A 12,384-nucleotide genomic window follows, 5' to 3' on the forward strand; every position below is an offset into this window, starting at 1 on the left:
ACTAAAATCTGACTTCTGTTGGTGTTTCAGTGCTGCTAGTGCATGAGGAATGGGTAAACGTTGTATGTCAAGCACTTTACAACTGCAAGTTTTACTAAGAAGGTTAACTAGGGCATCCAGACCATAGCCGCGGATGGTGAACTCTTGAGCATTAAGAGGATAGGCGAACAGTGCATTTGACAATTCCATACGTTCTCACAATAATTTTTCAGCTAAAGAAACAAGAGTTGTGGTAAAATTATCTGACTCCGTACGACGCTCATGGAACCACCGTGACAATGTCCTCTGGATTGCATCAAAAAGGGCAATTATTGTAAACTCTCTTTCTATTAACAACTTCAAATTTATGGACTCGATTGTGTTCGTGGTCATGACATCAAACCTCCTTCCAGGAAAGTAAGCTCTACTTCATTGCTCAAAACCAACATTATACTCAAGATACTTAGCAATTCTATCATCCTTGATTCGAATTTGCCGGAAGTGCTCCTCAAACTCATCAACTCGATAAGATTTTGCTGCCATGTAGTATGTCTAAAGGAGGCCAGCACACTTAATCTTTTATTTTATTTTCTCACCAAGGTACATCATACAAAATTCGTGATGTGCTTAAGGGTAAATAGTGGCAATCCCCTTCTTTATAGAGTTGTACATATTGGATATTATGCACAACTCATCACTGTTAGGCACTATCATACGTAATTGCTAAAAAAACCAAGTCCAAGACTTGTCATTCTCAAAGTCAACCACACACCATGCAACAGGATATGTGTGATTCTCATTGTCCTGTGCAATGGCCACCAACAATGTACCTCCATACTTTTCCGTCAAAAAGCAACCATCAACAGCCAACACCTTTCTCATGTTTACAAAACCCCTTATAGCAGAACCGTAAGCAACAAAAAAATATTTAAACATCATATTCTTGTCCTACTTCAAAGCCGTCTTGCTACCTTGGTTTGTCAACTCAAGCATATAACAGTACACTTCTAATATTGCGTACCTGTGCTTCGGCGTGCCCCTCACAAAATATTGTGTATGTTGTCTTCTTTTCCAGTATTTCCAGTAACTAATAGCACATCCCAACTTTGTGCACACAAGTCTCTGAATGTCTTTAGGAGATGGACTTTTCCCTTCAACGAACTGACTTTTGACAAATTGTCCAATAAAATTAGCGGAGGCTTGTCGATGCTCACCTGAAATGTGTCCCAAACCACATGTGTGCTCACAGGTATATGTGCTAAGAATAAATTTTTCGGACTCCGCCAACCTTCTACAATAAACTCGCCACTTGCACTTTCGGTCAGGACATGCAATCGTCACAACTGATGAATTAGACTTTTTGGTGATGAACTCAAAATTACCTCTCATGGCAACAAGTTTTAGCTTCCTTACCATTTCCTCTTTGCTGTCAAATAAATACCCTATGCGCAGCTCCGATCTATCTGTAAAAACATGAGCTGATTCACTACTACCTACAATTACCCCCTTTGAACCTACATAAACTTCCTCACAAACTACACCTTTTGCATAATCTGTATTTAAAGGAATCTCTACATCTGCAGGAACATGTACGAGGTCCTCCTCCTCAACATTTTCATTCTGCCGCGCATGACCAACCTCTTCTACAGTGTCCTCCTCACCACCCACATCACCGCCTACTGTTGATTTTTCAACTAACAAATCAATGCCCTCGTAGTTCAAATTAAAACCAGCCAAATCTTTGCTAACTTCCTTGTTATCCCCTTCATTTGAACCAACTTCCAATGGTTTATCTACAAAAGAAACCCTTAAAATCGGCCTCGAACCATTATCGGCTACATCAATCATATATAACTTCACACCTTCATCCGACTTTAATATAGTAGGAGGTACCTTATAATGTTCAAAAACTCTACTTAAAACATACTTTACAACTATATCACTATGTGAGCAACTCAAATCACCTCTTCTAATTATTTCATCAATCAACTCATCAAAACTAACATTTGTGCTCATAACAATTGGTATAACTTCTTTGCTCTTCCCAATCCACTTCCAGCAACTTTCTTCCTCCACCTACACACCAAAATATTCAGCACCCAAAACAACTTGTCCCATGTCTAATAATAGCCAAGTACCTATAATGCAAGAAAAAAAATATTATTAACTGATGTATTAAGGGTTGAAAGATTTTAAAAAGCATCTGCATAGTCGCTTGAACGATCTGGTGTATCGCTTAAGCGATCTGGTATAAATAAGTTTGATCGCTTAAGCAATCTTATGCCATTTACTTGATCGCTTAAGCGAACTACTGCCATACATCAGACTTATAGTAGGTTGTTTAAGCGATCTTCTACCATATACTTGATCGCTTAAGTGATCTACGAACTGCTGCATTATACCAGACATACCAGATCGCTTAAGTGATACACCAGATCACTTAAGCGATCCATCATATTCATAACACATTTTTAGTCATCTCCACTTACAATCGGTGCTACCAGCCTCAGCTACCCACAATGCAAGAAAATATTCAACAAATTTAACTCCTTTTAGCTTCTATTACATCAAACACAACCCAACAACCTAAACAACTAAATCAAAATCATAACCCCCAATCCATCATTAAATATTTGTAAATCAAAATATAAAATGGAAAGGGGAGATATACATACATGGACAAAATGTTAAGAGGAGGAGGATCTGTGGCGAAGAAGATGTTAATGGCGGAGGAAGAGGATAGTGTTAATGGCGGGAAGAAGAAGATGTACAGGAAGAAGAAGATGTAGATAAAGAAGAAGATGTAGACAAAGAAGAAAATGTAGAAGAAGAAGAAGAAGAATAAGATGTAGACGAAGCTTAGAAGAAACAACAACCAGGGGAGGGATGCGTTAATGTGGCGGGAGGAAGAAGAAGAAGGTGTTTGGGTTTGTTTGCAAGAATTTCGGCTCCTTGGGAACATATATAATTTTTAAAAGATTACACAATACTTCATTAATCCTAATTAACCCATAATCATGTTTAATTAACCTTAATCAATAACAAGGCTATTTACTTAACACTTTCAAACTACATAGCCTTTTAATTAAATTTGAACTTCATATGGCCTTTTAATAAAATGCCCCAACTTTTTAGTGTGGTAATAGTAATACTAGAACTTATCTTCATCTTTTCAAATTTTGACTGAATAAGTTTTACTTTTTTTTTCTGATTACCGAATAAGTTTTACATTTTTCTTCTCTCCTTTATTTTTTGGAAATTTTTGTGACAAAAATATTTGTTGATGTGAAATTGAGACTATTGGACAAGTTTATACTAATATATTGTTATCATAATTCCAATTAAAACGGTTTTTTCTTTAAATTTATTAGTATTAATGTAAATGTTGTGGATTAAATACCACCAAAAGACATGTCAAATTTTAATTACCTCCTTATTAATGCTTAGCCACAATAGGAAAACCAAAAGAAAATAAGATATAACTATATTTTTTTTCTTTGAAAATGAAAAGAAAATAAGAATTTAATAATAATAATATACTCTCTCAGTTTCCAAATAAATGTCATTTTAAACTTATTACTTTTTTCCCAAAATAAATGTTATTTGACCAAAAAGTTGAGCAACCCTCTCTCTTTCTCGTTTTATGGCCCCTGTCTCCGCTCTTCTGCTTTTTCTCTTTCTCTTTCTCTAGCGCATGTCTCCTCTCTCTCTCTTTCTCTTTCAAACGCCATTCAACTCTTCACATTTCTCTCTAGTTTCAGATTTGGGACACTACTGGTCAAGAGAGGTTCAGAACTGTTACTTCTGCTTACTATACAGATTCAAAAATAGCTTGCCTTTGTTCATATGTGATGTTTTTCCAGCTCACGTGTGTGTTAACTTCCAAATTGATTTCTCAAAGCACATGTCTTCTACAATGACATTATTCAGCCATGGTGAGTAGTGAAAAAACAGAGATAGAAAAGTAATACACTTTTAACATTTTTAAATAGGCGGGAAAATAAAAAATTTTCATACCACACTTTCAGAGGGAAGAGTAAATAAGAGATGGAGTAGGAGAGAGAAAATTTGTTTACATTAAAAAAATTAATGTTGAATTGAGTTGGTTCACTATTTTGATGCTTTTTATAATAGTGTTTTGGAAAAAGAAAAGTAAAGTTGAGTTGTGTTATCTTTACGAGAAAGGTAATTATTAATGTTTTGAGTTGAATAAAATAGAATTGGATTTTGAGAATATTAAAAGAAATGCATTTTTAGGTTTTTAGGATAGGATAGTGGAATAGGATAGGGTAAAAATAGTGAACCAAATGGTCTATATTGAAAAGTGTGCAATTTGCTAAAATCTATATATCTATATAATCCTAAAACTCACCCTATCTATTGATCGCCATTTGGACTCCACGTAGGATTCCATATAGGATCTTAGGAGTTCTATAATTATTACAAGTGTGTAATTAATGTGCTAGGATGTGATTGGTTGATGGTTAGTGGAAAAATTTAAAATATCTATATATCTATATCACATTCTCATTAATACTAAACCCTTCACCTCCCAAATTTTAATCATAAATAATTTTATTCAATTAATGACATGTTAATAAATTAGTGATTTTATTTTATTGGGAATTCCAAAGGTTTAATCCCTCCACATTCAGCTCTTAGATACAAACACTTCATGAATATGTGAAACATACACGTAAGATTTCAGTTGCAGCTCTAGATTTGCTATTTATTAGTATTAATAGCACATACTGGACATCCAAAGGTATAATTAGAATATATATAGATTCATGTTAGTCCCTTTACATTCACCTAAATATTAATAACAATTAAATAGTGGCATCTCAAAGGTCTCAAGAAAACTTTGTTTCGCATTTACTTTTTTTTGTGAAAGGGTATACATGCTTGGATAGACATGAATACTAATGGATTGATAACGTGTATTATTGATTTTTGTGAATGTGAAAAGATGCATTGTATCAATTGCAGTATTAATTAATTTGAATGCTCTATATATGTATGTCCTTTATGTAATAGTTTGTTATGCAATTTATCTGAAGAAAGACGTGTGTAATTCATAATTCTTATTTGTCATTGTTTTCTTTTGGTTTTTCCAGTTTATTATTAAACTTTTGATGCTGATAATGTATTCATTTCTCTACACATCTTTAATTGGTTGGAATTTATTCACTGTTTTATTGTTATAGTCCTGTTTGATTTCTCTACGCATCATTTTCGTCTTCATTTTCATCTGTTTCAAGAAAATCAAGCGATTATGACCTGCGAGGATTGGTATCATTCGATAATTTCAGGATGAAAAAGAGAGGATTTGTGCCATAAAAATGAATTCAATCAAATATTGATATGTAGTTTTAATTGTAATTGTTATATCTCTTTTTGTTGATATTTTTTTATGTTACATACATAAATCATAAAAAGAGGTTGTTGCTTAATATAACTAATTTTATTTGTTTAAGAAATATCAACTGATGTTTGATGTCGAACCACGTAGCTTTAGTAAACCATTTGTAATATGCCAAACTATTATTATTATCCTTAAGGTAGCGTTTGGTTCGGGGTGATATAAGATTAATCCTGTAATCTTTGTTTAATTTTCAAGATTCCCTCATTTAGTTGTCAAGTAATAAAAGATTACGTAATCTTTTATTGCAAATAGTGTTTACTGTTGGTAATAATGGGGGTAATCAAATTACCTTCCCAAGGGGTGTTAATATAACATTATCGAGGTAATATTAAATTTGACCATATTTTGCTTTTAATCTTTTATCATTTCTGACACATTTGCCCTCATATGTCTACCAAATAATAATTACCCAAACCCCCTACATTGAGAATTTAGCTAAACACCCCTGCCACAAAAAAGTTTAAAAGTTAACAAAATGCCCCCAACCACCCAAGACCACCGTTGGCCGCTAGCTACCACTGTTGGTCGTCGACACAAGTCATCATATCGGCACAAGACTGGCAAGATCTTGCCGATCGTGTGCTGATAAGGACATTTTCAGATCCATGGCCAGAAACGACCAGATCTAGCCGTTTCACGACCAAAGATGTGGCCATGAAATGCCATAGATTTGGCCGTGAAATGGTCGTCGTTTCACGACCAAAGATCCATGAAATGGTCGTCGTTTCACAACCAAAGATCTGGCCTTTTCACGGCCAGATCTAGCTGGATTAGGCCTTATCGGCGCACGACCAGCCAGATCCGGCTGATCGTGTGCCATTATGGTGGCTGCTGGCAGTGGTGGCTGGCTACCGGCGGTGGCTTGGCGTGAGTGGGGGTGATTTTGCTATAAATTAAAGTTGTATATGGTTGGGGTGTTTTAGTAAAATTTCAAATATAGGTGGGTTAAAAAAATAATTTAAAAAATAATAGAATAAAATAATAATAAAAATAATATTATATTATTATTTAAAAAGGAGGGCAATTTAGTAATCTACATAACATGTCCACTCATTTATCCTCCCAATCAAACATATTATTATAACATACCCACCAATTTATTTCAACCGACCAACACACATTTATCTAAAGATTCCCTAGCAATCTATCTTTCCAATAACACGACATTCTTCAGTAACATAACATTCCTTGAACCAAATGCACCCTAAAGGAAAATAAATATTGATATGTTGTTTTAATTGTAATTGTTCTACCTCTTTTTATTGATATTTTTTTATGTTACATACATATATCATGAAAAGAGGTTGTTGTTGAATATAATTAAATTTATTTGTTTAACAAATATCAACTGATGTTTGATGCCGAACCATGTAGCTTTAGTAAACTATTCATTTTATCATCACACACATTTTGGTTTCCAATGAACAATCAATAGTAAATTGACTATAACTTGCTCAATAAAATCTAATTGATGAGAGGATTGAATCTTTAGAAACTAGACAGATAGGGATTTAATTTAATTTATTATTTGCTAAATTTGGATAACTGTAACCGCATTGCCAAACCATTCCTTTTATCATCACACACATGTCAGTTTCCACTGTACAATCAATAGTAAATTGACTATAACTTGCTCAATAAAAACCCAATTGATGAGAGGTTTGAATCTTTAGAAACTAGACAGACAGGGTGTTAATTTTATATATTATATGCTTAATTTGGATAACTATAGCCTCATTGTCAAACCATTCCTTTTATCATCACACACATTCAGTTTTTACTGCACAATTAGTAATAAATTAACCATAACTTGCTCAATAAAAATCCAATTGGTGAGTGGTTTGAATCTTTCAAAACTAGACAGACAGGGCTTTAATTTGATATATTACAACCTGAATTTTGATAACTGTAGACCCATTGCCGAAAAATTTATTTTATCATCACACACATTTTGGTTTCCCCCATTTCTCAGTTTCCACTGAACAGTCAGTAGTAAATTAGTCATAACTTGTTCAATAAAAAATCAATGGATGAAAAGTTTAAATATTTGAAAACTAGATAGATATAGCTTTAATTTGATATATTATAGGCTGAATTTGGATAACTATAGACCTATTGCCGAACCATTCATTTTATCATCACACACATTTTGGTTTCCCTTATTTCTTGGTTTCCACTGAACAATCCGTAGTAAATTGACCATAAATTGTTCAATAAAACTCTAATTGACAAACGGTTTGAATATTTAGAAACTAGACAATAGGGCTTGAATTTGATATATTATATCCTAAATTTAGATAACTGTAGACCTATTTCTAGATAATTTATTTTATCATCACACATATTTAGGTTTCCTCCGTTTCTCAGTTTCCACTAAACAGTCAGTAGTAAATTGATCATAACTTGCTCAATAAAAATCCAATTGAAAAACGATTTGAATATTTGAAAACTAGATAGATAGAGATTTCATTTGATATATTATACTCTAAATTTTGATAATTGTAGACCCACTATTGAACAATTCATTTTATCATCACACACATTTCGGTTTCTCCCGTTTCTCCGTTTCCACTGAACAATCAGTAATAAATTGGCTATAACTTTCTCAATAAAAATTTAATTAACAAACGGTTTGAATATTTGGAAATAGATAGAAAGAGGTTTAATTTTATATATTATACGCTCAATTTGGATAACTGTAGGCCCACTGTCAAACCATTCATTTTATCATCACACACATTTTGATTTCCCCCATTTCTCAGTTTTCACTGAATAGTTATTAGCAAATTAGCCATAACTTGCACCATAAAAATCCAATTGACGAATTGTTTCAATATTTGGAAACTAGATAGATAGAGCTTTAATTTGATATATTATACTCTGAATTTGGATATCTATAGACCCATTTCCGAACCATTTATTTTATCATTACACACATTTCGGTTTCCCTTGTTTCTCAGTTTCCACTGAATAGTCAGTAGTAAATTAGCCATAGATTGCTCAATAAAAATTCAATTGACGAACGGTTTGAATATTTAGAAACTAGATAGACAGAGCTTTAATTGTATATGTTATACGCTGAATTTGGATAATTGTAGCCAAACAATTGGCTACAATTGGCCGCACCATTTCCCTATAATTGTAGCCATTGTTGAACAATCATGTTTAATCCTATAATTTTAAGCATTGCTTAACAATTCTGTTTAATGTTAACAGCCAAGATGCAAAGTCATTAGTTTGTACAATACAATTAGAATAGATTATCTGTCGTACATTTCCCATTACCAAATGTAATATTGTAATGCCTTTTTCAATTAATACTATATTAAAAGTTTTTTTTTTTTCATGATAATTGATGCAATGAAATTGCCGATCAATATTTTTTTCGCAAATCTTGAGTATTGCAAGAATCTCCAGATCAAAACCATCAACTTCAAACCTGTCTGGTACAGTGATAGCATATTATAGTAAACTAAGTTTTCCATTCCATAACTTACTTTTTTCACCAATAACAAAGTCATTAATCTTAATAAATAAATAAATTATCATAAATGTTGAAAACATAACTTTTATTTATACAATATGATAAAATTAATATTAATTCTTTTGTAAATAATATTTCTTTATATCAACAATAAATATATAATATTTATTTCACATATAATATTTTATTTATTGATTTCTTTAATTATCATTTCAATATAAAATGAACTCCAATATAGAAAATATATATTTAAAATACAAAAAAAAAAAAAATAATGTAAACAAAATATAATAAACATACCCGCGCAACGCACAAACTTCCCATCTAATGACATATTTTGAAACGGAGTGAGTATTAAACATTCCATGACACTAACATAGTAGTACGTGGGCTGGGATTAGCAGGCCCATAATAAGCCTAGATCAGCCAAATGCTCGAAATTAATAAAAAAATCGGTGTGATTGAGGCATGGAGACATGAAAAAATTCGAGCATTAACCAAGTGGAGGAGTTGTATTACTTGAAGATGAACATTACTTTTTGGCTTGGAGACTGCTTATAAGTAATCTCATTTTGATAATTGACTATGGCCTATTGTTGACTCCAATAGCCAATCACAGCTGTAACTGCAAAAGACCATGAGGGCGCCTGCTATAAGGGAAAGACTCTTATATAGCCAGATTCAGAAGGCTTCTTCGTTGGTTTCTTGAAGTCGATTTAAGCCTTGTTTTGCCTCTCCCCCTAAAAGAATTAATTCATTTTTAGTTCCTATGGTTTTTGTTTAATACGTTTCAGGATAGGGTTTCCAATACTACTGTTTTAGTCCTTTGACTAAACAACAAAACTACAGACACCGATTATTTTGCACCGAAAATGTGTACCGACCTACGTGTACTGGTGACTCACACCAATAGTCAGACGCCTGATTTTTTTATAAATATTTTTCTAGTGAACGGCTGTCCATCAAATATGGACGGTCGTTCACTCATATGGGCTCCCGTCCGGGTCCATATGCCATGGACAGGCGTCCCCATTTAAAGGACGCCCGTCCATAAATAAAATACAATAAAAAAAAATTTATAAACATTAGGGACGGCCATTCATCCGTTATGGACGGCCGTCCCTTTATTTTGGACGGGCGTCCACAAATAAGGGACGCCCGTCCTTAACCAAAATATGAAAATAAAAAATAAAAAAAACTTTGGGGATGGCCGTCCATAAATTTTGGATGGTCGTCCCTTACGTTTGGACTGGCATCCATTGGGAATGGACGACAGTCCCTTACGTTTGGACAGGCGTCCCGCCCGTCCATACTTTAAAAAAAAAAAAAAAAAAATTCTAAACCTCTTCTTCTTCGCTCTTCTTCATCTTCATTCCCCATCTCCTCTCTTCTTCTTGTCCAGTGTTATTCTAAGATTAATAATATCTACCACAATACCATTAGAAACCGTGACTAAATCCCAAAACAGAACCCAAACACAGCGAGAAACAAAACCAAAACCATTTCCTAAGCACACTTATTATATTTAACAGACAAGAAAAATGAAACCACACCCTCTGCAAACNAAAATTATTTAAATTGCTTCTTAATATATAATGATCCTAATATTTTTTAAGATACTTCAGTGAATATTATCTGGGAGAAACAAATATAACAAATAATACATAAATAAAACACCTTAAAAAAGTAGATGAGCAGGGGATGGAAACCACTTATGTTGATCCAAACTATTCACTTGTAATCAGGGACTTCTTTTATCAAAATTCAAAGGGAACTCAGTGAACTAGAATTTGATTCTGCACTTGATGAATAAGTAGTTTTCTTTCTAGCATTCAAGGTTGATGATTACAACTCTTCTAAAACATCAACATAATCAAATACGTAAAATGCCAAAGCGGCGATCTTTCCTTGTACATGGAGAACACCTTCATAACCTTAAAAAACACTTAGATTGATTACGCAATGAATCACCAAATGGAAAGCAAAATTGCTGAAATATTGCACTGATTCGAAAGATGACATCAAACACGCAATAAGTTCCAAGCTGGCACAACTTCATTATAACTTTCAGACTATGAACTATTATGCATAAAACTGCCGAGTTAAAGACAATAACCTAAAACCAAGTCTTGCAATCTTGTGAATGTAACCTCTATACTATGATCTCTCACTTTTTTCCTTTGGGAGTGCCCCAAGGACGCCTTTTTCGTGTCAACGCAAACTCTCCAAATTTATGACCAACCTTTTCTTCGGTAATCTTACAGCGAATAAAGGTTCTTCCATTGTAAATTCGTATGGTGCTATTAAGGAATTCAGGCAAAATGGAAGATCGACGAGACCAAACTTTCTTGTTCGAAAGAAGATCTTTCCGATTCTTCAGTCCCATCAGGAATGCATCAATAAAACTACCCTTCCATAAAGATCGCCGCGGCATGATCTCAAATCTTCACTACACTTTGCTCCAAGTCAATAAAAACTAGCACCTACCCAACAGATCCAATCATAAAATACAGCAATCAAGAAATTATTCCAATCGTCATTAACTTGATTTCTCAGAAGAATACAATAAGCAAACATGAATGCTTGATATAAGGTACATATCATATGATACAGTTAAGCCAATAAAAAAAACAACAGAAATTAATTAAACCAAAGAGTACCAAACGAGACTAACATGTAAAAAATTCAGAAATTAAAAAAGAATAAAATACAAAAAATTTGTCAAAGTTCTCATCAAAACACATTAACTTGTAAGCCAAAAAAAACCCAAATTAAATTGTTCTCTGTGACAATTTTCTAAAACCTTAAAGGCATAGATCCACATTTCATGGAGCTTCATTAGAGAAACCATGATATGTATTTAAAGAAAAGAAAATTGGTATCTACTACTCTATAATAAAGATATCCACGAATAATCCGCACAAGTATTAACTTTCAATACATCAAAATTTCACCCATAAACTTACCTAAGCTCAACTAAAATACTTAAATACCACACTACTTATGCAAAGAATGATGTATATACATGTATGCACATACAAGCAAATCCCTCAATTGTAAATAATCTTACAAACAGAGCAGAAGAAATCAGGAACAATATGAAGATACAAACAATTCCATTACCCGCTTCTTTTCGGTCGATTTGTCAAGTCCACAGAAATAAGAACTAAATAAATAAGTAATATAAAATAATTCGAAGTTTCGAAAGAGCAAAACAATCATACATTGAGGAGAAATGCCTTTGAAGAGTTTGGAACTGCAGGAAACTGTTGTCGAAAGATAAGTTCATGGGGGACTGGTATAAGGGATCGCAAATTCTTGGGCCGCGTTCACCTGGTTGAATCCCCAGGCCCGGGTCTTGCCGTCATCCTTAATCATGGGCCGGTCCAACACTTAATTTGAGTTGAGACCCAAATCCAATAAATATCTTTGTGCATATATTATTGTTTATATTTAGTAATTTACTAATAGGTGCATTCATTCAATGAAGAAGAAC

The sequence above is a fragment of the Pistacia vera genome, unplaced genomic scaffold (genome assembly GCF_008641045.1).
Source record: "Pistacia vera cultivar Batoury unplaced genomic scaffold, PisVer_v2 Contig234, whole genome shotgun sequence".
NCBI classification, from domain to species: domain Eukaryota; kingdom Viridiplantae; phylum Streptophyta; class Magnoliopsida; order Sapindales; family Anacardiaceae; genus Pistacia; species Pistacia vera.